General features: G+C 36.6%; 1 long non-coding RNA gene across 1 annotated transcript in view; it reads right to left on the minus strand.

Annotated features, from left to right (window-relative positions):
• The window catches only part of LOC134808817 (uncharacterized), a 469,178-nt gene that overhangs the window by 6,813 nt on the left and 436,137 nt on the right, over positions 1-26,228 (minus strand). The window lies entirely within an intron of this gene.

The following is a 26,228-nucleotide window of genomic DNA, read 5'->3' on the forward strand; positions in this document are numbered from 1 at the left end:
GCATGTTCTCACTTATACATAGGAACTAAGAACCGAGCACACATGGACATAAATATGGGAACAACAGACACTGTGGACTACTAGATGGTGTGGGTGGGTGGATTGAAAAAAACTATTCACTACTGTCATGCCATATTTCCATGTGACAAAACTGCTCATGTATCCCCTGTTGAAATAAAAGAGGCCTGGCACGGTGGCTCACATCTGTAATCCCAGCACTTTGGGAGGCTGAGACAGGTGGATCACCTAAGGTCAGGAGTTCAAGACCAGCCTGGCCAACATGGTGAAACCTTGTCTGTACTAAAAATACAAAAAATTAGCTGGGCATGATGGCAGGTGCCTGTAATCCCAGCTACCTGGGAGGCTGAGTCGGGAGAATCACTTGAGCCTGGGAGGCGGACGTTGCAGTGAGCCGGAGATCGCACCGTTACACTCCAGCCTGGGTAACAAGAGAGAAACTCTGTCTCAAAAAAAAAAAAAAAAAAAAAAGAGAAAGTTGAAATAAAAGTAAAAGAAAAAGGAAGATATATATATATATATATATATATATATATATATATCCCATTGCTATATATATAGCTTATTGCAAACAAAAAGCATTAGACACACACAAACGTGACATCTATATTAATTCAGGGAAAGTAGATTTCAAGAAAATGCACATAACCTGAGATAATGAGAAACATTTTTTTATGATGAAATTGAAGATTTCATCCTTAAATTTGCCAGGAAAACAAAATACTCATGAAAGTGTAGATGCAGAATAACCAAACAACACATGAAGGGAAAGCTAACAGGACTAAATGTTTCAATAGATAAGTCCATAGTCAAACATGGAGATGTAAACATTCCTTTCTCCATAACTGGTGGAACAAATTATCTTAGTGTCTGCTGTTATAACAAATTACCTGAGACTGGGTGATTTATAAAGAACAGACATTTATTATTTTCTCACTGTTCTAGTGGCTAGGAAGTCCAGGGTCAAGATTCTAGCTGTTTCCATACCTGGTAAGGACTGCACTTCATGTCCAAGATGATGCCTCTTGCTGTGAGCTCATGTGGCGGAAGAGATGGAAGGGCGAAATACCCTAGCTAGTTCTCTCCAGCCCTTTGATAAAGCACTAATCTCATCCATGATGGGGGAACCCTTCTGACCTAATCACTTTTTAAAGGCCCTGCCTCTTATTATTGTTGCACTGGGGATTAAGTTTCAAAATGAATTTGGAGGAGACACAAATATTCAAACTGTAGCACAATTAGAGAAAAGAAAATCAGTAAAGATAAACAATGTCAACCATGTTTACCTACTCAGTATTTCACTGAAACAATACAGCATGTACATTTTTTAAAATGCAATGTAATAATAAGCAAATTGTCTTTATGTTGGGCTATATAAGTCTCAGCAAATACTGAGATATTACAATTATGGGAATATGCTGTCTGATCAAAATGAATTTGACTAGAAATCTATAATAACATTTTTGCAAAGGGCACATTTCTAAATAAATCATGGGTCAAAGAAGAAATAATGAGAAATTAGGAAATATCTTGGGTAGAATGGTAATGAAACTAGGATACATTATGATTTGTGTAGCTAAATAGTGATTAGAGGGAAATTTAGACCTTCAAATGCTCACAGTAAAAAAAGGAGAAATGTTTAAAATCAGTGATCTAATTTTCTACTTTACGAAGCTAGAAATAAATGAGCAAATTAAATCTGAAGTAAGTAGAAGAAAGGAAATAAATGGTAAGAGCAGAAATAAATAGACAATAAAAAATAGAGAAAACAAAAAATAACAACACAGAAACATATTCTCATAACATTACAAATTCAGTCTTCCTGATACCCACCCATGGTCTAAGTTTTACCATTTATACTCTCAAAGGACCAGTGATTTCTTCTTGTATAATGCTGAAGATATCTGAAAACGCCTCTTCTCATGCCCCTAACCTGACAAGTTTCCAACTCTAGTAACAGAAATGCAATTAGAACAGTAACATCAGAAACATTAGTGTTAGACCTGGGTATTTATTTTTCCCGCTTTTGGAAAACTGTATTCTAAAGGTCATCACACTCTTAGCACCTTTTCCCAGTTGTTCTCCACTTGCTATTAGGCTCTTGGGTAGTGTCAAATGGTCACATGTACTTTTACATATGCAGGTAACCTTGAGGTTAATAATTACTTAAATAGCACATACTATTACATTCATTTACCATTTTAATAACCAGTTATCAACACAGTTGTATTAGGATTGAAGGTAAAACTACAATTTGAGCTACAAGAATATTAAAGATGAAGCATTTTTAAAAGTGCCTGATTTTGGTTCAACCTCCCTGTTAATACATTTCATACAAATTATGTCTGGGCCACATCTAAACTACTTGACAAAGGTTTTGCTATGATTTGAATATTTGCTCCCTTTAAAACTCATGTTGAAATTTTGGCTGGGCATGGTGGCTCCTGCCTGTAATCCCAGCAATTTGGGAGGCCAAAGCTGGAGGATCACTTGAGGTCAGGAGTTTGAGACCAGCTTCATCAACATGGTGAAACCCTGTCTCTACTAAAAATTCAAGAAATAGCCATGCGTGGTGGTATGTGCCTGTAGTCCCAGCTGCTTAGGAGGTTGATGCAGAAAAATCCCTTGAGCCCTGGGGGAAAAAGTTGCAGTGAGCCAAGACTGTGCCATTGCACTCCAGCCTGGGTGACAAAGTGAGACACTGTCTCAAAACTAACAAACAAAAAGACTCATGTTGAAATTTAACCTCCAATGTGGCAGCATCAAGACTTACAGCCTGTAAGAGGGGATTGGATCATGAAGGTGCTCATGATTGAATTAATTTATTCTTGGATTAGTGGATCAACGGGTGACTGGATTAATGGAGTATCCTTGGAGAGGAAGCCAATGGCTTTATAAGAAGAGGAAGAGAGATTTGAGCTGGCAAATAGGCATGCCCAGCTCCCTCACCATGTGATACCCTGTGCCCTGTGGGGAATCCTCACCAGCAAGAAGTCTCTCACCAGATGTGGCCTCTCAACTTGGACTTCTCAGCCTTTACAACTGTAAGAAATACATTTATTTTCTTTATGAATAACCCAGTTCTAGGTACTCTGTGATAAGCAACAGAAAACAGACTATCAGAAAATGGGCACTGAGCACTGGGTTGTTGCTCTTGAATACCTGAAAAGGGCAAGCAGCTGGGTAATGGGCAGAAACTGGAAGAATCTGGAGGAGCAGGCTAGAAAAAAAACCTAGAGTCTGATGAGGGCTTCAGATACAAGAAGACTAGGGAAGGTTGGGAACTCCTTAGCAAGTGGTTTAGTGGTCCAGACCAGAATGCTGATATAAATAGGAACAGTAAAGGTCATTCTGACAAGGTTTCAGATGGAACTGGAGGACAAGGTGCTAGAAACTGGGGTAAAGGTCTTCCTTATTATAAATTCACGAAGAAGTGGGCTGAATGAACTGTACTTACATTTGAGGGCTTTGTGGAAGGCCAAACTGAAAGTGATGAATGCGGTTATTTGACAGAAGAAATTTCCCAGCAAAATACAGAAGAAGCTTCATGGTTTCTTTTGACCACTTATGAGATTTGGAAACAAAGGAACAATTTAAAGACAGAATTTACAATTAAAAGGGAAGCAGAGCAGAAAGATTTGGAAAACTTTCAGCCTGACCATGTGAAAAGCAAAGTGTATTTGAGAGAGGAAACCAAAGGTGTAGCCCAGCAATCTTTTGCCAAAGAAATTAGTAGGGAAAGGAGATCATCAAGAGAATGGGAAAAAAAAGTCATTTCAGAGCTCTTCAAGGCATCCCCTACCACCACAGGTCCAGAGGCCTAGGAGGGCAGATGGGTTTAGGGGATAGACCTGGGGCCCCCTCCACAGGCTCCCAGAACGCCTCAGGTCTCTCCTCCCTGAATTTGAGTGCGGTGCTCCTGGGCCACTTCAGCTGTGGCGAGTGTGTCCCCAGGTGTGGCTTGACTTGTCATTTAGAGAGATACAAGCTGTAAGCCTTGAAGACTTCCATGTGATACTAATTTGCAGGCTTACAGAAAGCAAGAGCTGTGGAGGACTGACAGCTTCCACCCAGATTTCAAGGGATTTTGTCAAAAGCCTGAGGGACCCAGGCAGATACTTGTCACTAGGGTAGAGCTGTCACAGAGAGCCTTCACTACAGCAATGCTGAGCAGAAATATGGATTTGAAGCTGCAACAGAGTCCCCAGCCGGGACCACCACAAAGCTATCAACAACTGGGAGAGCTGGGGTTTCTGAGCCCAGCAAAACCACAGGAGTGGGGCTGTCAGAGGCACTGGAGGCACAATCCCCCCGACCAATGTAGGGAGGATACTTCATAACATTGAATCAAAGAAGATTATGCTGACATCTTAAAATCCAATGTCTACGCTCTTGAAATTTGGACTTTTGAGTTGGTGTTGGAAGGAGTTATGACTTTGGGGCTATGGGGATAGAATGAATGTATTTGTATGTGAGAAAGACATGAGTTTCAGGGGCAGGTGGGGGTGAAATGTCATAGTATAAATATTTGTCCCATCTAAAGCTCATGTTGAAATTTAACCTCTAATTGGGCAGTATTCAGAGGTGAGGCTTTTAACAGAAGATTAGATAATAAGGGTTCTGCACTCATTGATGGATTAATGGATTAGCGGGTTAGTAGATCAATGTGTTATCATGGGAGAGGTACTGGTGACTTTATAAGAAGAGAGAGATCTAGGCTAGCATGCTAGCATGATCAACCCCCTTCTGTGTGATACCTCGTGTCCCTCAGAACAAGAAGGCCCTGATGCATTGTGATTCCTCGACTCTGAACTTTTCAGTCTCCACAACAATAAGAAATAAACTCCTTTTCTTTATAAATTACTCAGTTTTAGGTATTCTGTTATAAAGAACAGAAAACGGACAGGTTTCAAACACTCGGGTAGATTGAAGACTGCTCATAGAACTGGAGGTTGGTCTGAAAGTACAGAGTCAGTGGTATGATAAGCCCAAGGCAGTGGCAAAACTTAGGTGCTTACAGTGGTTGTGAGACATTGCTGAGAAGTTGTGGGTCCATGGATGTGTGTACCAGCAGAGGCCATCTGGAAATCATGAAAACAAACTTGAAAGACTTGAAGTCTGGAAAAGGTAAAATTAGATGTAGGAAAAACTGGATCTTAAGAGAGCATTGGCAATGGGAAGGCCAATAGGTAGAGATAGTTGAGATATATGAGATGAAGCTTTTGAAGAGGTAATGTCCAAAATATTGAATACTACAGGCACGGGGCAGGACTGGCCATACTATGTAGGATAATCCTTGGGTAATCTTATATCATGTATGGCTCATCCACTACAACTTACTACTAATAAAAGCATAATGTGTTATTGGTAAATGCACAAGTTCAAGTCATAAAACAAGTAAAGTATAATAGTTTATTCTCAGTATAGCCTAAATGTTTTCTTTAAATTTTATTGGTGAAATACATCATGTATGATGGGGTTTTCAGAAACACTGTATGATTTAGATTCAGCTCTTAAACAGTGTATAGTTTGATGTCTCATAGAATCTAATAAAAATGCTAAACCAGGCCATTAAATATTTATGCGCCGTTTGTATATTGCGTTGGGAAGGGACTTTAATTAGTTTGTTGCACAAGACAGAATCTGCATTTCCATAAGGGGAAGAAATGTTAAGATGAATGTCCTAGCCAGAACTTCCCACATAGAATGTTTTCAGGTCCAATCTGGAAACTATTCAAATAGTATTATAGAAATAAGAACAAGATGAAGTAAGGGCAGAAAATATAAAGTGAAGATTAGTCAATCAATGAGAGCACATTATATTGTAATTAAAGCTGATTTGATGAAATGTAAATTACAGAGAATGCTGAGGATATTCTCTGCTCTGATAAACTTTCTCTTTAGTTGAGGGTACATCAGAAAACTCATTTTGTTGCCTTACTCGTGACACTTTAGGCACATTCTTATGATTTTAATTAATCCAATATCATCTTGCAATGTCTCAGGAGGGATGCCAGGGGAATAGGAATTAACGTTAGAGTAACAGAGGGCTAGTCTTGAGGAAATCAAACTCTCCCACATCTCAGCTGTGCAAACTTGTGAAGGTTATTCTCTGAGTCATATTAGTTTTAATTTATTGATTAGAAATATTAATAGTTTTTATGGAGCCTTTGTGAGAAGTATAAATTAAAGAAATTATGATTTAATTAATAATCATAGTTCTCAGTCCATAATAGATGCTTAGCCAGTGTTTTTCTTTCCATTCTTGTCTCAGGCTCATTATTCTGCATATGCTTTTATTCCTCTATCCACATTTTCAATTAATACATTTTTCTGAGTCTACCTGTTAGTCTCAACTATGGTTTCCTCTCAGTTCTCATTGCCACATTTTAAAATTAGATACTTAACAAAATCAGCTTACTCCAGGGTTCCCTGAGGGAAAATCAGTCACCACTCAAACTCTTCCAACTCATGTGTCTCTATTGATTGTTCTAAATTACTAATTCCATATTGAATTTTAGTTCTTTGGCTATTGTTCAAAGTCCTCATCTGTATGTATTTAAGTTTATATCTCACTATTTCCAGCATGATGTCTTTGCTCTAGATGATAGCCGATAGCTATGCAAGCAGTCTGTACATTACAGCCATCACCTGTAACTAATTTTGTCACTGTTTTGGCCCCAAGTAAAGTAACTCTAAGCTCATTTTTCTTGAGCCAGTTATTTGACCTCTCTATGACTCAGTATTCTAATCTATCAAATGGGAACACGAAACACTGTCTACCACATAAAGTAATGCTCAACATGTGTCTGTTGTTGTTTTAGAATTGTTATGAAACTGCGAACAGAACAGCAATTTCCCTAGGAATTTTCCTATGTTGTTTTACAACGATCTCACTTCTTTGAACCCAGTAACGCTTGATGCTAATCCTATTATGTTGTAGGTCTTTAATTCACCTGGCTTTTGTGTACATATTTACCTCTAAATAAACAAGCAAAAAATACATTATTTAGTGGCATGGCTGAGTTATAGTTATTTTTGTATCTTCAGTAGAATTGTGGGTATAGCGACGTGGAAAATGAATAAAAATTAGCTGTTATAGAAACCTAACAATAAATAAATAAATAAATAAATACAGCTTTAGTTGTTTTTGTTGTTGTTATTTTATATTACTTTGAGTTTGATTTTGTTTGTATTAAAATAATATAATTTCTGATTTTAGTTTCTTATCCCTTCTCGGGGAATTCTCATATTTCCCATTCTCTCCCCAAAACATAAGTGCTATGGAAAGGGAACTTTTGATAAGAAAAGCCATTAATTCATTTATGTAGAATTTGACTTAAATTCTAATATTTTGATCAAATTTTGCAGTGTCTAAACGGTAATTTACAATTGGTGGTTGAGCAATGAATGTTTCTCAAATGCGTTTTTCTCCTCCTTGTTTTGGCTTTTCTTCAAGCACACTTTTCTACAGAGCTTTCTATCTTTTTTTCACCCATCCTTTCAACTATATTATACTATCCCACGGAGCTCAGAAGCCAATCACCCAGCATTATTTGTGTAACTTTCATTAATGGTAATTTGCTTAGTCCCTGCAGGCTGTTATGATAAAATACCTTAAACTGGGTAATTTATTAACAACAGAAATTCATTGTTTGAATTAGGCCTCAAAAAATTTATTATTTGAGCTTGGACTTCCCAGCTCCCAATTCTGGAGCTGGGAAGTCAGAGATCAAGTTGCCAGCAGATTTAGTGTCTGGTGACGATTCTCTGCTTTATAGATGACACCTTCAATGGGTCCTTACCTGGCAGAAGGAACAAACAAACTCCCTTATGCCTCTTTTATAAGGGCACAGATCCCTTTCATGATGGTTGCCCTTGTGAATGGGATTGGCACCTTTTAAGAGTCACTTTCCAGAAATCCCACCTCTTAATACCAACATATTTGTGATTAGAATTCATATACAAATTTGAATGGGACACAATCATTCAGACCATAGCATTAACAAATTAGAGAAACATAGATCACCAAGTTCAGATATATATTTAATATGAAATTGGTGTTAAAACTGTAGGTGGTACTAATTAATTACTAATGCTGTACAGTTATTCAAGTCTTTTTATTCCCATCATTAATGACTAAAATCAGAAGCAAAGAGTTCAAATTTCAATAAAGAATAAAAATCATATTTAAAATAAAATAACAATTTAAAAAGCCAATTAGTAAAACACTGGGCATAACATCAAATTGTAATAGTCTTAAAAGCTATCATTGCTATTTGGTAAAGAAACTCACACTGAATGTCTAGTACAAAAAAAAAGACAGAATATTATAATCTCATGGAATTCTCAAATATGAAAATAAGAACTATGCTAGAAAATAGAATAAGAAATTCTACATTAAATGGAGATGGATATCCCAAGGAAAAATATAAACATTTTATTCTCTTTGACAATCTATTCTTTTCTGAGGGCTTATCCATATGGCAAGGTGAAAAGGAAACTGGATTAGTTATTTAGGTAATACAGAAAAAAACAAAAAATGGTAGGAGCATTGCTTTTATTCTAAATAATTTCCAATATATAATTCTGACAATAGTATCTTCTGGCACATAGTAGGTGCTGGATATCTTTCTTTCTCTCTTTCTTTCTTTCCTTCCTTCCTTCCTTCCCTCCCTCCCTCTTTCTTTTTCTTTCTTTTTTCTTCTTTCCTTCTTTCTTGTCTAATATTTTTCTCCTGCAGTAAAGTTACTTATGATTTGTAAAATTATAACAAAACTCAAGTAGCATTAAGTCAAATAGGTTCTACCAGAGTAACGACATCATAGCAGCTCTCTATTGTTATATTATAGAAGGTTTTAAAGATTCACATTAATATGATCTCATGGTTGAGTAAACAGAGACACACTAAAAACTGACAATTTTCCAGGTTCTATTTACTCTATTTCATAATGTGGGCTTAACATTTTCTACACTACTCAGCTATGAAGTACTCACGCATATTTGATGGGAGAAAATTATCTTTATAAAGAGTTATATTCATGATTTTATTTTGTTTAGTGGAAGTGGAGGTTCGTAGATGAAAGATTTGGGTGTACAGAGCTAAGAGCTGAGGATTATATATAGTCATATGGTCATAGTGGATAATATATGATGTGCCAGGACATAAATAACTTCTAATATGAGGACTGATCATAGGCAGTGGGCTATGAAACTGTTTCAGCAGGACAGGACATATGTGCATATATCTTTAGTGAAACCTGAATTAGATTGGATATCATACCTGTTTTTCAGAAAATGTCAGTAACTTATCATAGTATTAAAGCACAATAAATTACATAATGGGGAAAACATTATAGCCTGTTTAAGAACTATAACATTGTCTCTATCCCCAACCACAGTTTATCTCAGCTTTCTGGTTATTGGCAAAATATTTACCTTTGTTGTCTGACACAAAGGGAGGTTTATTATTATTATTATTATTATTATTATTATTATTATTATTTTGAGACAGAGTCTCACTCTGTTGCCCATCCTGGAATGCAGTGGCATGATCTCAGGTCACTGCAGCCTCCACCTCCCACGTTCAAGCAATTCTCCTGCCTCAGCCCCGCGAGTAGCTGGGATTACAGGCATGTCCCACCGTGCCCAGCTAATTTTTGTATTTTTCATAGAGAGGGAATTTTGCCATGTTGGCCAGGCTTGTCTCAAACTCCTGACCTCAGGGTGATCTGCCCACCTTGGCCTCCCGAAGTGCTGGGATTACAGGTGTGAGCCACTGTGCCCGGCCAAAGGGAGATATTTTTATGACAGGAATTTGACCATGGACTTTGAGGTCAGAATGACTGTGACACTAATAAGGCAGGTCATGAATAACTTACTTAAGTTCTTTAAGAGTCATTTAACTTACTTGTGAAATATTTAAAAAAATCACCCTTATTAGGAAGTAGTGATGATTAAGTGACATAATATTTGCAAAATATTGTCATTCTTTTTGTGCTTTTTGCAATACATTTGCCATAGTGTATTGTAATTATTGATTTACTTATCTTTTTCATCTGGACTTATAGCCCTTTGAAGAAAGAAACTGTATTTTTTTCCCACTTAATGTCTAGAGCAATACCACATATGCACAGCAGGCATTCAATATATGTTCATAAATAAATGGAAGTGGTGTGCATGCCATTGACTATCGGACAATAATTTTCCAATATTCCCTTAAGTTAAATTTCTCCACTCACGTGTTTTATCATATTTGTCCTATATGACTTTCATGCATCTAACTTTGAATAAACAATTTTGCTAAACATGTAAAATGAGTAGGAAAGTACCATTAAGTAATATAAAAGTGATAGAGATTGGAGTTTTCATCAGCTCCATATCTGGAGCTTAGGTGCATTTTTAGACCAAAATCCTCACCTTCCTCTGAATGTGTTCTCTTCTCTCTGTCGGACATGTATCAACTGCTGCCCCATATTCACTTCCAACCCATCTCAACCCCTCTTGGGAGTATATCATAATTATTTCTTGACCTCTGACTTCCAGGTCAGCGGAGGCACCAGCAGTAGATCTTAGCTAGAAGGAGAGATGTCGAGATATATATTCCCTCACTTATTTCCTTCTGGGTTTTGTGGTTCTCTTCACTGACCCTCTTTTCTATCCATCTAACTACCTCTCCAAATTCCTTTAACTGGCTCCTCTGCTTTTCCCCTTCTTAAAAATTTTTTTTTTTGATTTAAGGGGTACATGTGCAGGTTTGTTACATGGATATATTGCATAATGGTGGGATTTGGGCTTCTAGTGCACTGTTCACCCAAGTAGTGACCATTCTAATCAATAGGCAATTTTTTTTAAATCTTCATCATCCTCCCAACCTTCCCCATTTTGGAGTCCCCAGTGTCTATTGTTTTCATCTTTATGTCCTTTGTGCCCATTGTTTAGCTCCCACTTATAAGTGGAATCATAGTATTTGATTTTCTGTTTGAGTTATTTCACTTAGGATAATGGCCTTCAGCTCCATCCATGTTGTTGCAAAGGACATGATTTTGTTCTTTTGTTATGGCTGTGTAGTATTTCATGCTGTATATATACCACATTTTCTTTATTTAATCACCTGTCGATGGACACATAGCATGATTCCATGACTTCACTGTTGTGAATGGTACTTGAATAAACATATGAGTTCAGATGATTTTTAATATAATAATTTCTTTTTGGGGTGATAGATACCCAGTACTGGAATTTCGGGGTCAAATGCTAATTCTACTTTTAGTTCTGTGAGAAATTTCAACACTGTTGTCCGTAGAGGTTGTACTAATTTACATGCCTACCAACAGGGTGTAAGTGTTCCCTTTTCTCTGCATTCATGCCAACATCCGTTGTTTTTTGACTTTTTAGTAATAGCCATTCTGACTGATGTAAGATGATATCTTATTGTGGTCTTGATTTGTATTTCTTGGATAATTAGTAATGTTGAGCATGTTTTTCCTTTTATACAAGTAAGTGGCAAAACTTTGTGCTCTCTACTGTACGTAATCCAGTGGTACAGCCCTATTCATTGCTGCTCTTCTAAGTCCATCCAGAATTTATAGATAGCTCCTTTATTGAACTCCTTAAAATTACTCAGTTCCACATGTAAAACCATGAAGATAATTGTAATTAATAATTGTAGAGGTGTGTTTTTTGGGGGTTAAAAAGATTATTTATATGAAGTGTTTATCATAGTAATCTAATGTGGAAAAAATGAGTTAAGGCATATAGAACACTTAGAGCTTGACTGACATGTAGTACAAGCTAAAAAATGCTTCAAGATGTTGCAATTGTTATGATCAATGTATTACACATATTATTTTCATCTCTGATATTTTATAGCTTTCTCTATCTCTTGTCTCAATTTGCAAATTCGCTGAAGAAAGTGTTCATGCCTGCGTTATTCTTCTATCACTACTGCTTATCATAAGGTGGGGCACAAGGAACATTCAACATTTTTTTTTGAAAAGCCTAAATGAATAAATTATTCACAATACATTTTTGAAGAAAGAGCAAAATGTTTAGTTATTATGCTTAATTTAGTATTAATGATCAATTCTTTAAATTTATTATCTCTATTTCTGTAGAAATAAGCTACATCTTTGGAGAATATAACTATGGTTACAGTCAAGCATCTGGAACCTTAGTGAGAAATGAAACGATTAGGATGATTATGTTCTTAACAAGCTTATACAACATCTGCTAATGTGAACTTGAGCTATGGGGCAGGTAAAACCTTACACAATATTCCATTATGAGTAACAAGGCATCTTTCAAATATAAGTATTTATAGATTTTTCTTAAGAACTAAATTTTTTGTTTGTGAAATTGCATTTGAAACAGACTTCCTTATTTTAATGGTGTTTGCCTGTCACAATTTAACACCCTAAGAAATCTTCAAAACTTATTTTGAATTGCAATGCATTTATTAGGATGTCTACAGAATAAATACTTGAATAAATATTTCCCAGATGCTTAAACATGTAAGTTAAGAGCCTCAGTTAATGACTCAGAAATCACTGTTCAATTCTCAGGATATGTATTTGTTGGAATTTCAGGCTCTGTATTGAGCCTATATAAGTTATAGCTTCAATAAGTGACCTTATAAGTTAGAACTAATGCAACCAATTAATCATTGTTGTTATGAAATTGATGAAAACAGTATATTAAAATACCCTGCATATATCCTATTATATAGAACACACTGAATTTTTAATTTACTATTCTTTTTATCTTCATTTTCTTAATAATTTAAAATAACTTAAACATAAGCCAACTTAATAGCAACAAAAAATAAAGAAATACAACAAAATAAATGAACACAAACAAAACAAACATAGAGACCAGAGTATAGACCCTAAGGGGTTCTGTGGATCAAATTTTATTTATTTATATGCAGAGATATTGCTATGGGCTGAATGTTAGTGTCCCTCCAAAACTCATATGTTGCCATCTAATCCCCAAGGTGATAGTATTAGGAGATGGGAACTTTGGGAAGGTGATTAGGTAATGAGGGCAGAGTTCTCACTAATGGGATTTGTGGCCTTGTAAAATAGGCCCAAGGGAGCTGATTCAGCCCTTCCATCATGTGAGGATGCTGCTAGAGTGCACGATCTATGAACCAGAATGTGCGCTTTTCTAGATACCCTATCTCTTGATCTGTTTTGATTGTGGACTACCCCAGCATCCAGAATTGTGAGAAACACATTTCTGTTGTTTATTTGATGGTATTCTGTTATATAGCAACCAAAACATACTAAACAGAAAATTGGTATTGAGAAGTAGGGGTGCTGCTGTAATAATTAAGTCTAAAAATGTGGAAGCAGCTTTGGAGCTGGAAAATGGGTGGAAGACTTGAAGGGTTTGGAGTTTCATGCTAGAAAATCTCTGTATTTCTATAAACAGGCTGTTAAGAATAATTCTGGTGAGGCCCAGCAAGACAAAAGGATAGCTGTAGAGAAAGCCTCAATCTTGTTAGAGAATACCTAAGTGGTTGTGAACAGAAGTTTGGTAGAAATATGTAGAGTAAGACCACTCTGATGAGGTCTCAGGGAGAAATGAAGAACATGTTATTGGAAACTGGAGAAAAAGTGATATTTGTTATAAAGTGGCAGAGAACTTGACTGAATTGTGACTTAGTGCTTTATGAAAAGTAGAACTTGTGAGCCATGAAATGGGATATTTGGCTGAATATATTTCTAAGCTAAGTGTCAAAGTTGTAGCTTGGCTTCTCTTGAGTGCTTATGATAAAATGTGAGCAGAAAGAATTCAATGACAGAATTTTTAATCATAAGGGTAGCAGAACTTAAAAATTTGGAAACTTGTCTGCCTATTCATATTGAAAAGAATAAGAAAGTGTGTTTAGGAAATAATGTCAATGGTATAGCTAAGCGACCATCTGATAAGAAAATTATTCAGCCTGCTAAACAGCAGTCAAAACCTATTGTCCCAAATAGTGAAAATATGACACAAAAGTATTTCAGGAATTATCAGGCCTGCCCTTCCCATCACAGACCTAAAATGTCTTGTCCTTGGGGACAGAATGGTTTCAAAGGAGTAGCTGTGTATGACCCCAAAACCTCAGTACTCATTTCCTGGTGCCTCCTCAAGGCTGTGCTCTCCATACTCTAACACAACATTCTCTGGTTGCTTAAGGTTCAGCTCCAGCAGGCCATGGTGGCTGTTTCTGAAGAGGACACAGGTGGTAAACCTCAGTGGTGTCTTTGCAGTACCATCTCTGCCAGCTCGCAGAATGCACAAGCTGTGGAAATGTGGTCACCTCTACCTAGATTTCAAAGGATAAAGCCACTCAGAACTACTATTATGCAACTCAAGCAGAGAGGCACCACAATGATGGGGCCACTAGAAAATTCCCACCAGGACAATGCCTCACGGAGCTATGGGAACAGGACTGTTCCTACAAACTTATACTGGTACAACCACCAGTCTTGGAGAGCTATAGACACATGACTGTAAGCTGTGAGAGCTGTGGCATGGGCTGCACTCAGTAAAGCAGTGAGGGTGGCCTTCCAGAATCTTGAGGGCTCCATCCCTGCTCCAGTATTTCCAGGAGGTGGAACGCTGAGTCAAAGATTATTCTCACATCTTAAGATTTAATGTTGTTTGGCCTGTGAGTTTCAGACTTACTTGGGATATGTTAACCATTTATTCTTTCTTATTTCTTCTTTTTAGAGTGGGAATGTCTGTCATATGCCTTCCTCACCATTGTATTTTGGAAGTGCTTCACTTGTTTGACTTCACAGTTTATGCGTGAACAGAAATTTGCCAGTATGAATTATACCATGAGTCTTACACAGCTGATTTAGATTATATTTATATGAGACTTTGAAACTAGACTTTAAAGTTGATGCTGGAACTAGTTAAGACTGTGAGGGTTATTAGGATGGAACGAATATATTTTGCATGCAAGTAAGATATTAATTTTGGAGAGCAAGGGGTAGAAAGCTGTGGTCTGAATGTTCGTGCCTCCTCATAATCATACGTTAAAACCTAAACCCAAGGTGATAGTATTAGGAGGTGAGGATTTTGGGGAAATGATCAGATCATGAGGTCTCATTAACAGAATGAATGACCTTTTATAGAGACTCCAAAGAGCTTCCTCATTCCTTCTGCTGTGTGAAGAAGACACAACAAAAGGATGGCCATCTGTGAACCAGAAAATGGAATCTCACCAGCTACCAAATCCACCAGCTCCTTCATCTTAGGCTTTCCAACCATGAGAATTGTGTAAAAATACATTTCTCTGGTTTATGAGCTATCTAGTCTATGATACTTTTTTCTAGCAGGCTTAAAGGATTAAGGTATCTTTTTATTTTTTCTAATTTTATTTATTCCGTCTCCTTTGAGGGAAAATAGGTCAATAAGCAGAAGAACTTGTTTCTAGATCAGTCATTATTTCCTGAGTGACTATGGCTGAACTACCGTTATAGCCTTCAGTTTCTTCATTCACACAAAATGACTTGAAATTGATAATCTCATTAAATTATATGAGTCTCTTCAATTTCAGTAGCTCTCTTGGTTTAACAATGTGCTTACTTATTTTTGTCCACTAAATGTACTACTTATTTTTAGTAAGTGACCCAGTGTGCAAAAGGCCACGTGGATGAGTAACTGCTTAAGGCTCAGAAATCTCAGCTTTGGTCATAGCTCTGCCATCAATTTTCTGAAGACTTTTGCTTGATTTCTGTAAACCTAGATTTTCTCATATATAACATAAAAGCATAAGAAAACAAAAATTTCTGGTTCCTACCCACTACTTTTTTTCTCTGTAACAAACTACAACATTTTATAAATTTGTATTTCCTCAAAATATATTATTTCTGCTATTTACAAAAAGAAGGCTTTCTCTTAAATTTTCCTCAGTAATCTGCAGTGTTAAAAACACATTTCAAAAGTTAATGCATGTTATCATATCAATCAACTAAAGGTCATAAATTCATACACTTGTCTACTACAACTCTTTCATTCAAAGCTCAAATTTTTCCAATGACATTTTAAATATTTTCTTTGAGTAATAGTGGAAAATATCTAATTAATCTTTATGCATTTTATTAATAGGCTTTACTTTGTAGAGCACTTTTAAGTTCACAGAAAAATTGAGTGAAAGATACAGAGACTTTCCATGTATCCTTGCTCCTCACTCAACAAACACAATGTCCCCATTATCAACATCTCCCACCAAAATGACGCGTTTGTTACAATCAATGAACCTGCATTGACAGATCATTATAACCCAGAGTCCATAGTTTGCATTAGGGTGACTTTTCAAAAACTCAATTAAATTTTGGCTCAAAGACATAGGACAAAAGGAAGTCCGATTATCTAGAAAAGTTTCGAACAGATTCAACAACAATTCACAGGGTTTTTTTTTTTTTTTTTTTTGAAAGTTTATTTTGCCAAGGTTGAGAATGCACCTGAGACAGCCTCAGGTAGTCCTGATGACATGTGCCCACGGTGGTCAGGGCACAGCTTGGTTTTATACATTTTAGGGAGACATGAGACGTCAATCAATACATGTAAGAAGTACACTGGTTCAGTCTGGAAAGGTGGGACAACTCGAAGCAAAGGTAGAAGGACTGGAAGTGGGGAGGGAGCTTCCAGGTCACAGATTGGTGATACACAACTGGTTACTTTCTTTTGAGTTTCTGATTAGTCACAGGGGTTATTTTTTAGTAAACTGAATATATTTTCTCTTCTATTATCCTGCCATTTCCCAACCCAAATAATAATAAATCTCCACAATGACAACATAAAGGCATCTTTCATATATACATAGATTCAATTTTGAACATTTACTAAAGAATTATAGATGAGATTTCAGGTAAATTTTTTTTATTTTTCAGATGACAAAAGTAAACTGAGACATTATTTGCTATATACTAGAGATGATTAAGGATGTTCCTCTCCTAGAAACTGAAACCTAACAAATAAAATGCTTATTAAAATTGCTATGGAGTTATAAAAATGAAATATATTTGCTCCACTTAGGCAAAAATAGAGCTACTTAACTAATGCATTCTTAATGATCATATATGGCTGTGAAGATAATTTTCTATTTCTGAATAATCCTCTTTATTTATTTATTTATTTATTTTTATTTTGTTGTTGTTGTTGTTGAGACGGAGTCTTGCTCTGTCTCCCAGGCTGGAGTACAGTGGCGCGATCTCGGCTCACTGCAAGCTCCGCCTCCTGGGTGCACGCCATTCTGCCTCGGCCTCCTGAGTAGCTGAGACTACAGGCGCCCGCCACCACGCCCGGCTAATTTTGTTTTGTATTTTTAGTAGAGACAGGGTTTCATCATGTTAGCCAGGATGGTCTCGATCTCCTGACTTCGTGATCCGCCCACCTCAGCCTCCCAAAGTGCTGGAATTACAGGCGTGAGCCACCGTGCCCGGCCTGTAAAGGTAATTTTCTATTTCTGAATAATCCTCTTTATTTTTTTACAATCCTAAATGCACCCAATTTTCCTCTTTAAAAGATCTATGCAACACTTGCCTGAACACTAAACCACTATAGTATTTCTGTAAGGGTTAATTGAAGAATAGTTATGGAAGACTAGTGAAAAGTGGAAATAACTTTAGAATCAATGATATAATCAGAAATCCAAGGATAAATAAATGCTATTATCTCTAGATCACAGAGAATTATACAGAACACAAATTGTTAGGCAAATCTGGAAGTCAGGTATAAGGGAAGACAAGAAGCTGGGGGCTGTGAGAGTAAATGGGATTTTACTCTGACCTGACACTGAGATGAATTTACTACATCTCGCTCAATATCAGTTTCTAGAGTCTATTTGTTTTCATGTATATGGCAAGTGCTTTGAGTCTTCCAACTGTTGGAAAAAACAAAGCAAAAAAATAAAACCAAAATGTTTCACCCTTAATGATGTACTAAAAGAAAGAAGAAAGGAAGGAGAGAAAGAAAGAAAGAAAGAAAAGAAAGAAGGAAAGAAAAAGAAAGAAAGAAGAAAGAAAGAGAAACAATAGAGGCAGTAATAGGTCCTGTGCTGAGTCAGCAGTCTCAAACATTTCTATATTACATGTGGAATTCAGCCAGAACAGAGCTTTAAATATCTTTTTCACAAAGAGTGACATAGAATAAAAATAATGAATTAAAATTGGTTCTTTCCTAGCATGACTGTTTATGATGTTTGTAAAAGAAATTTATGAGACAGACTCTCTTCCCAGTAAAATTTACTGATTGGTTTTTTTCTTTGACAAAAGACGTGAACGGAACAATTTTGCAATTGCCTGAAAATAATGCTGGATTTATTGCCTGGTCAGAATATAAGAGAAATTTAATCATCCATAACAGGTGCAAGTGATAGAGTCAGCAAAATCTCTTTCCCTAGTATAAATGAACCAGTAAAAACCAGCACTTTGGGAGGCCGAGGCGGGCGGATCACGAGGTCAGGAGATCGAGACCATCCTAGCTAACACGGTGAAACCCCGTCTCTACTAAAAATAGAAAAAATTAGCCGGGCGTGGTGGCGGGCGCCTGTAGTCCCAGCTACTTGGGAGGCTGAGGCAGGAGAATGGCATGAACCCAGGAGGCGGAGCTTGCAGTGAGCTGAGATCGGGCCACTGCACTCCAGCCTGGGCGAAAGAGCAAGACTCCGTCTCAAAAAAAAAAAAAAAAAAAAAAAAACCATCTCACTACATAGACGTTATTGAAAAAGATGGAAGAGGCTTGGAGGCAAGGAAGAAGAGATAAAGCAGAAGACAGCTAGAAGATTAGAAATGGATAGAGAAGGGATGAACTGGGGTTAATGAGATTTGGCTTTTACATAGTTAGTATCTGTAAACCCGAAAGCAACTTGAAATATGAAATCAAGTTCCAAATAGAGAGATGAAGTAAAGACTACCCCTCTAGAAAAAAAAAAAAAAAAAAAAAGCCCTGTTGTGGATTGAATTTTGTCCTCCCCTAAATTCATATGTTGCTGTCTTAATTCGTACTTCCTCAGAATGTGACCTTATTTGAAAATAGGGTCATTGCAGATTTAATTAGTCATGTTAAGGTGAGGTCATTAGGCAGTTCCCCAATCCAATATGACTGATGTTTTTATAAAACGAGGAAATTTGAACACAGAGACACACACAGGAAGAATGACATAAGATAAAGGCAGAGAATGGAGAGATGCATCTAGGTCAAAGAGTGCCAACAAACCCCCAGAAGCTAGGTGAAAGGCATGGGGCAGATTTTCTGTTTCACAGGTCTCAGAGGGAACCAACCCTGTAGATAAGTGAGTCTTGGATATCCAGCCTCCAGAGCTGTGAAACCATATACTTCTGTTGTTTAATCTGCCAATTTGTAGTTACTTTGTTAAAGAAGCCCTAGCAAACTAACACGTGCCTGAAACCTTTACTCTTGAATAATTGCTAAATAAAGCTAGCAACAAAAATTACTAAAATATTCGATTCCCCCATTTCGTTTTCAGGTAAATGAGAAAAGTCTAGTAGAGAAGCCTAAACTTAAGAAATATTTTATTCCAGTACATTCTGAGAGCACTGACAATTATTCCACAGTGAACTCTATAGTTCCTGTTTATAAGTATTGAAATTGCCTATTAGTTGGTTCTCCAATATCTGGATTTCTTAAATCCATGTTAAGCTTCATGAAAATCAAAGACTTTCTACCACTAGCATCTAGGAAAAGGCTAAATATGCAACTTTGCTTAATTTTTAAAAATCGAAGTAGTTTAATGTGATCTGCATTAGAGCCAAACATTTCTGAGTTTAAAATTTGGCTTTGTCACATGCACACACACTTACTTGACCTCAGTATGATCAAAATATTAGATATTGAAGATAAAATAACTATTAGCTGGCTAAAGTATTAGCCAGCATATGGAAGATAATAAATGGTAGCTATTGGTAAATAGCAAAATGTAGAGGAAGGGTTTTATATATGGAATGTATAGTTACAGAGTTGTATCAAATCTGATCATGGAAAGATGCCTCACTACCATGAAACTTGTTGCTCATCTCAATAAGTAGAATGATAGTGTATGTTGGATTGTTAAATAAACTAGAGCTTTATCTGGTAAGTTATAAGAATGCAACAAGTTATATAAACTCATCAAATATTAGTTATCTCTCCTTTGATATATAGAATAATTAGATGATTCCAGATCTGCATACAAATTGCATAGTACTCCCTTTTGAGAAATGGTTTTTTAAGCATTCTTGCTGCTAAAGTTGGGACAGTTGTCCTCTCTAAATTTCATGTTGAAATTTGATCACCAGTGTTGGAGTCAGGACCTAATGGCAGCTGTTTGGGTCATGGGAGACTATCCATTATGAATAGCTTAATGCCCTCCCTGGGACAAGGGTGAATGAATTCTCATACTATTAGTTCCCTCAAGAGCTGGTTGTTTGTTTAAGAGCTATGAACCTCCCTCCTCCTGCTTCTCACTCTTGCTTTCTCCCCGTACCATGTGATCTCTGCACATGTCAGCTCCCGTTCCCCTTTCACCATGAGTGAAAGCAGTCTGAAGCCCTCACCAGAAGAATATACTGGTGCCATGCTTCCTGTATAGCCTGCAGAACCATGAGCTAACTAAACCTATTTTCTTTATAAATTTCCCAGCCTCGGGTATTCCTTTATAACAAAATAATACAGACTAAAACATTTAGCTTTTTGTTTTGCTGGCTTGTGCCCTTACTGGGAGTCTCCATTTCTTGGTTCTGATGATCAAAAGATTTTTAGATATTCAAACCTTTTAATTAAGTCCCAAGTCCAGAATAAGGTGGCCCAAGCAAAAATGTGTTGGAATCAGTGTCCTTTATCACCAGCCTGGATTTAGCGGCCAGATATATCTTGTTATTTACTTGGCCATATAGCAAGTGCAATCTTAAATCCAATTGACAAACGTCATGAAACAAGAGCTACTCTGTTTCTCCACTATCTCTCTTCCTTGGATATCAGGTCAGACTCATTGTACAGATTTAAAATATGGAGTAAAGTGTATTATAAGAACCCATGATGTTACTTGGAAACCAAGCTTTTGTGACAAAAAGCAAACCAAACTAAGAGATTCCAAGTGAGGAGGAGCCCTTTTCTACTGCCTCTCCTTGCATCCTGCATGACTATTTTGTTCTTTACTGTCCAGATAAACTGACTTTACTTTGATTCTTTGTTTTATACTGCATAGTGTATGCCCACACATAGTCCCTATTTTACACGTTGGATATGCAGTTTCCTGAAAAGAGAAAATAATCTCACTCAGGTCCAATTACCAAATAGCCAATATGACTAGGCCAGCTTGTACTACGTTTCTAACTCTAGTTAAATTGACTGAGGATGTAGGACTGGAATTCTCTTTTAATAAAAGCCCCCAGCATCCTACTGACTGAACTATATGAATGAAGGATGGCAGGGTTAAAGATTTCATGAAATAAAGTCTGGGAAGGCAATCAGTCAAAAAGCTGTCTGATATCCCTAGTCCCATTCTATGTCAGGGACCTTGTCCTTACTCTTAAGAGAATTGAAAGAACAGTTCCCATGGCAACTCCTCCTCCTCATGAGTTGAATGATTGATTTGTCCCACTTCCCATCTATTCTGTAACTTCCTTGTTTGGGCAGATCTCAGAGCTGGGGCTGACACCTGCTTGACTGTTGGCATGTTTTTTTCCTCCTAAAATCAAATTCTGAGTCTTGACACTTGGAAGCTCTTATGGATTTTAGCAGATCAAGATGTCCCTTGGATCACCATGACCAACCTATATTGTTGTATTTATTTTCCTTTTGGTGTTGTCTTTCTCTAATGCCTGGTGTCTATTTTTCCAACCACAGTATGTCTAACATTATAACCTGTCTTTATGAAGATAGCAGAGAAACATTCACATTTTGACAGCTTTTGTCTCTGAGTAGCCTTCAGAAACACTTTTGTCTTCCTTGACACAATCTGTTGACATACAAGAGGAGACATGATTTTTCTCTCTCTGGAACACCACTACATTGGAATGGCCTTCTCGCTTGACGAACCTTATGGCAGAGACCAAACTCTTTCTTTGCATGCTGACTGGTCAGCACTGGTTATTAACCTGCCAGCTCAGTTCTGATGCCTGGAGGAAAGACAACAGGGTTTTAAAGGGACAATAAATATTCCATACAGCTCTGGACTAAACAGAGTTGCATCTTTGAAAGATTTATATTTATAGTAAACATAAATCAACTCTCTAGAGAAAATGAAAACAATAGATGTCTACATAATTTACTAGCAGACCACCTTGCATAGTTTCAGAGTACACTGATGTGGTTATCAGAAGAGTCCTGGTGATGACAGAAGGTTTAGATTCACAGTGAGGATAATAATTGCTTTCAATGCAAATGAGTGGAAGCATAAATAACGTAGTCTCAGGAGTAAACTTTTCTTGTTAGTATAAAATATCTGGTCCTAATAAGACAGGGTAGGTGAAGGTGCGGGAGGAGGTTAATCCTTCGTACTGCAATAAATTAAAAATTATGGAGACAATATATTAAATGCCATGTGTGTTGATTCTTTGTGATAAATATGCATTTTGATAGTTAAATGAATATAGGCTATTGAAAGGATTATGACCTCTAGGAAATAAAAACCCTAGTGAAATTTTCCTGATCTTGGGACAAATTTGTAAATTAATATACTGGACCAAAAAGTAGAGGGGAATTTAATGATATAATAAGTGTTTTTCTAAAAATAAAGTGTTGGCCTCAGATCAACCCAATGCATCCTTCCGGTTTACCCTTCTACTCCAGGACCAGAACAGGTGAACAGAAAAGCCACACCTATATTTTAAAATAACAGAGATAAGACACAGCCTAGTCAAAACTAAAACCTGGCTAACATGGCTTATTAGATTATTTATTAATTTTCTCATTCTCTTTAAGAAGAAAACATTTATAATGCCTAGTACACTTCCTGACACATAAGTGATGCTCAATAAATATTTGTGAAATAGATTTAAGAATGATTGAATCTTCATCATTGTCAATGGAAAAGTCAAGGCTTAGAGAGGTTGAGAAGAAGGTTCTCTTATGTGATCAGTTCCTAATTCAGCAGGAAAATAAAAACTGACATATTTTGAGATTTTGCATTAAGCCAATTATTCCAGACACAATGTACATAAATTCAGGCTTAGTTTTAAGAATAGCCTTTTTATTTTCTGTTTTATGGACAATTCAGCATTTTGTTACAATCAAGTAATATGCCAAAGAGATGACTTGGCTTACATGTAAGTTATTTGGGATTAAATCTCAAATAACTATAAGCGTTATTCTGACAACATAATGATTTTTGAAAAAAGTTTCAAGGTGTTTTATCGTAACATTTTGAGAAAAAAATAGGGTGGTATTATAGCAGTCCAAGGTGACCTTCTGAGCTGAAAATGAACCTCTCTTTTTCACTGAAATAAATGAACACACATTTTGTTTAGTGGTCTAAAAGAAACTGAGTGATTGAAAGAGGATGGACAATTTTTTTAAAAAAGTGAAAATTCTGAATAATGAGGCAATATATTTTTACTGAACACTGCTAGTTGTCAATTGTGTTAGATTGTCCTGGGTCATGTGAAAAATCTACCATTTATTGTTTACATCCCCAAAGAATCTGACAGGAACATGTTGGTCCACTTCTCAACTACTGCCATTTTTGACATAACACTTAACCTGGAAAATACTTTCTTACTGACACTGGAGTGAATATCTACTATAATCTGGGAATGTCTAAGCATGAATATGTGGGACTTTCTCCATCTAAATGGTGGTTCTAACATATTATCATTTTTTTTTTTTTTTTAGATGGAGTTTCACTCTGTCGCCCAGGCTAGAGTGCAGTGGTGCAATCTCGGCTCACTGCAACCTCTGCCTCCCGGGTTTCAGCGATTCTCCTGTCTCAGCCTCCCGAGTAGCTGGGATTACAGGCATGCACCACCACGCACAGCTAATTTTTGTATTTTTAGTAAAGACAGGGTTTCGCCATGTTGGTCAGGCTGGTCTCGAACTCCTGACCTCGTGATCTGCCCGCCTCAGCTTCCCAAAGTGCTGGGATTACAGGCATGGGCCACCACACCCGGCCACATTATCAACTTTTTGAACCTGATCTTTCCAGCCTACTTAATTGAGCTGGCTCACCAACTACGTGTTTTCTTCTTTTTAACTGGAAAGTTCGGCTGAAAACTAGCATAGAATTTCCTCTTGACAAATATATAAAATGAAGAGGAATATCTCTGATCTTCCTTGAAATATAATATTTATTCTATTCTCAGAACCAGAAAAAAATATCATTATAATTCCACCACTTTTGTATAGGTAGAAGTTGTTTTATTATATCATATTATATCATTGTTATAACTTTCCATTAAAATGGTGCAAGATTTGTATGTGTGAATACAAGATAAAAATTTATTATTGAATATGTCTATATTTTATTTGTAAAAAATTTACTTTCTACACTAAATAAGTAGTATTCATTGGATATCTTTAGTTTCAAATAATTTTATCTACAATGTCCAGAAAATTAGCCAATAATAGCAATCCTACTTCCTCTAAAAATACCTGATATTTAAAAGAGTAAACATGGAAAGCCATACTATATGACAAATGTTGCAGAAAATATAAATCACCCCAAAATTTGGTCTCCTCTTTTCAATCAGAATATAATCAATGACTTTTATACAGATTCCATTTTCAGATACCTGTTTCTACATCAATAGCTTCCAATGAGGGAGATTCAAGCAAAATATGATTGGGTGAAGATTTTTTGTAACATTATCTTAAAAGACAATTACTACTAGCCTTACCCCCTTATTCTTCATCTTTTTCTTCTGGGTTGGACTATAAATATGATGGCGAGATTTGGATCAGCCACATTAGACTATGAGTTCAAATTGGAAATAGAATTCAGGCTTGAAGTAAAAAGCTAGAGGATCCTGGTTCCATGAGTATATTAATATTTCCAATATCGTCTTTGGACTACCTACTTTTATACTCTACGTGAGAGGAGACTAAACTATGTATTGAATTTAAGATTCTTTTATGTCATGACTCTTCTAGTAAGTAAATTCAGTCCTTAGTTACAAAGGTAACTGTATCTAGGGATATTTTGTGTCTTGTCCTACACTAGATATTGGGGAAATATAAACATTCATAAATGTGAAGAAAATTTACTTAAATGGTATTCGTCTAGAGGACCTAAAATTTTTTTTGGTTTCTTTAGCACCTCAATTATTCAAACTTGCACACTGAAGAATACTTTATGATAATATATGTATAGGGAATAATAGCAGAGTAAATCTTACTCATTTTAAAGGGTATTGGCTACATAATCTAGTACTATATAGTCCAATAAACAAGTTTAGTAAAATGTTTCTCCCTCTCCAAAGTCTAAATTTTATTATTTTATCACACTGAATTTATAAATTACTGATACATATTACAAGAAAATATTAAAGAAAAATACAGAGTAAAACATATTTGTTCCTAGGGGTGAGGGCTTATAGTGCCATGTATTGTAATACATAGGTCTTTTTAAAGTCAGGAAGCCTCTGGATCCAATGGCCAAAAAAGAAGAGACAGTAGAGGGGGTGAGAATAGAAAGAGAGAGAGTGAGAGTAGAAAGAGAGAGAGAGAGAGTCAGTGAGAGTAGAAAGGGAGAGAGTGAGAGGAGAGGGAGAGGGAGAGAGAGAGAGAGAGAGAGAGAGAGAGAGAGAGAGAGAGAGAGAGAGAGATTGAGAATGAATGGAGCCATTGCAGCCAAATGAAACTGAGAGAAAGAAGAGAGAAAAGAAATGACCAAATGTCCTATTGGTTTGTTTTTTTTTCCTTCAATTCATTGATAGAAAATAGGCTCAATGAGTAGCAGAATCCCTTTTTATTTATGTGTGAAATTCTTTAAATCTTCATTCATCCTTAAGGAAGATTAAGGGTGACTGGAGAGAAATAGAAGTTTTTGTTTTTGTTTTTGTTTTTGTTTTTTTTTGAGACGGAGTCTCACTCTGTCACCCAGGCTGCAGTGCAGTGGCGCCATCTCTGCTCACTGCAAGCTCCACCTCCCGGGTTCACGCCATTCTCCTGCCTCAGCCTCCCCAGTAGCTGGGACTACAGGCGCCCACCACCACGCCCGGCTAACTTTTTGTATTTTTAGTAGAGACGGGGTTTCACCGTGTTAGCCAGGATGT

Source organism: Pan troglodytes, chromosome 18 (assembly GCF_028858775.2).
Source record: "Pan troglodytes isolate AG18354 chromosome 18, NHGRI_mPanTro3-v2.0_pri, whole genome shotgun sequence".
In the NCBI taxonomy this organism is placed as follows: domain Eukaryota; kingdom Metazoa; phylum Chordata; class Mammalia; order Primates; family Hominidae; genus Pan; species Pan troglodytes.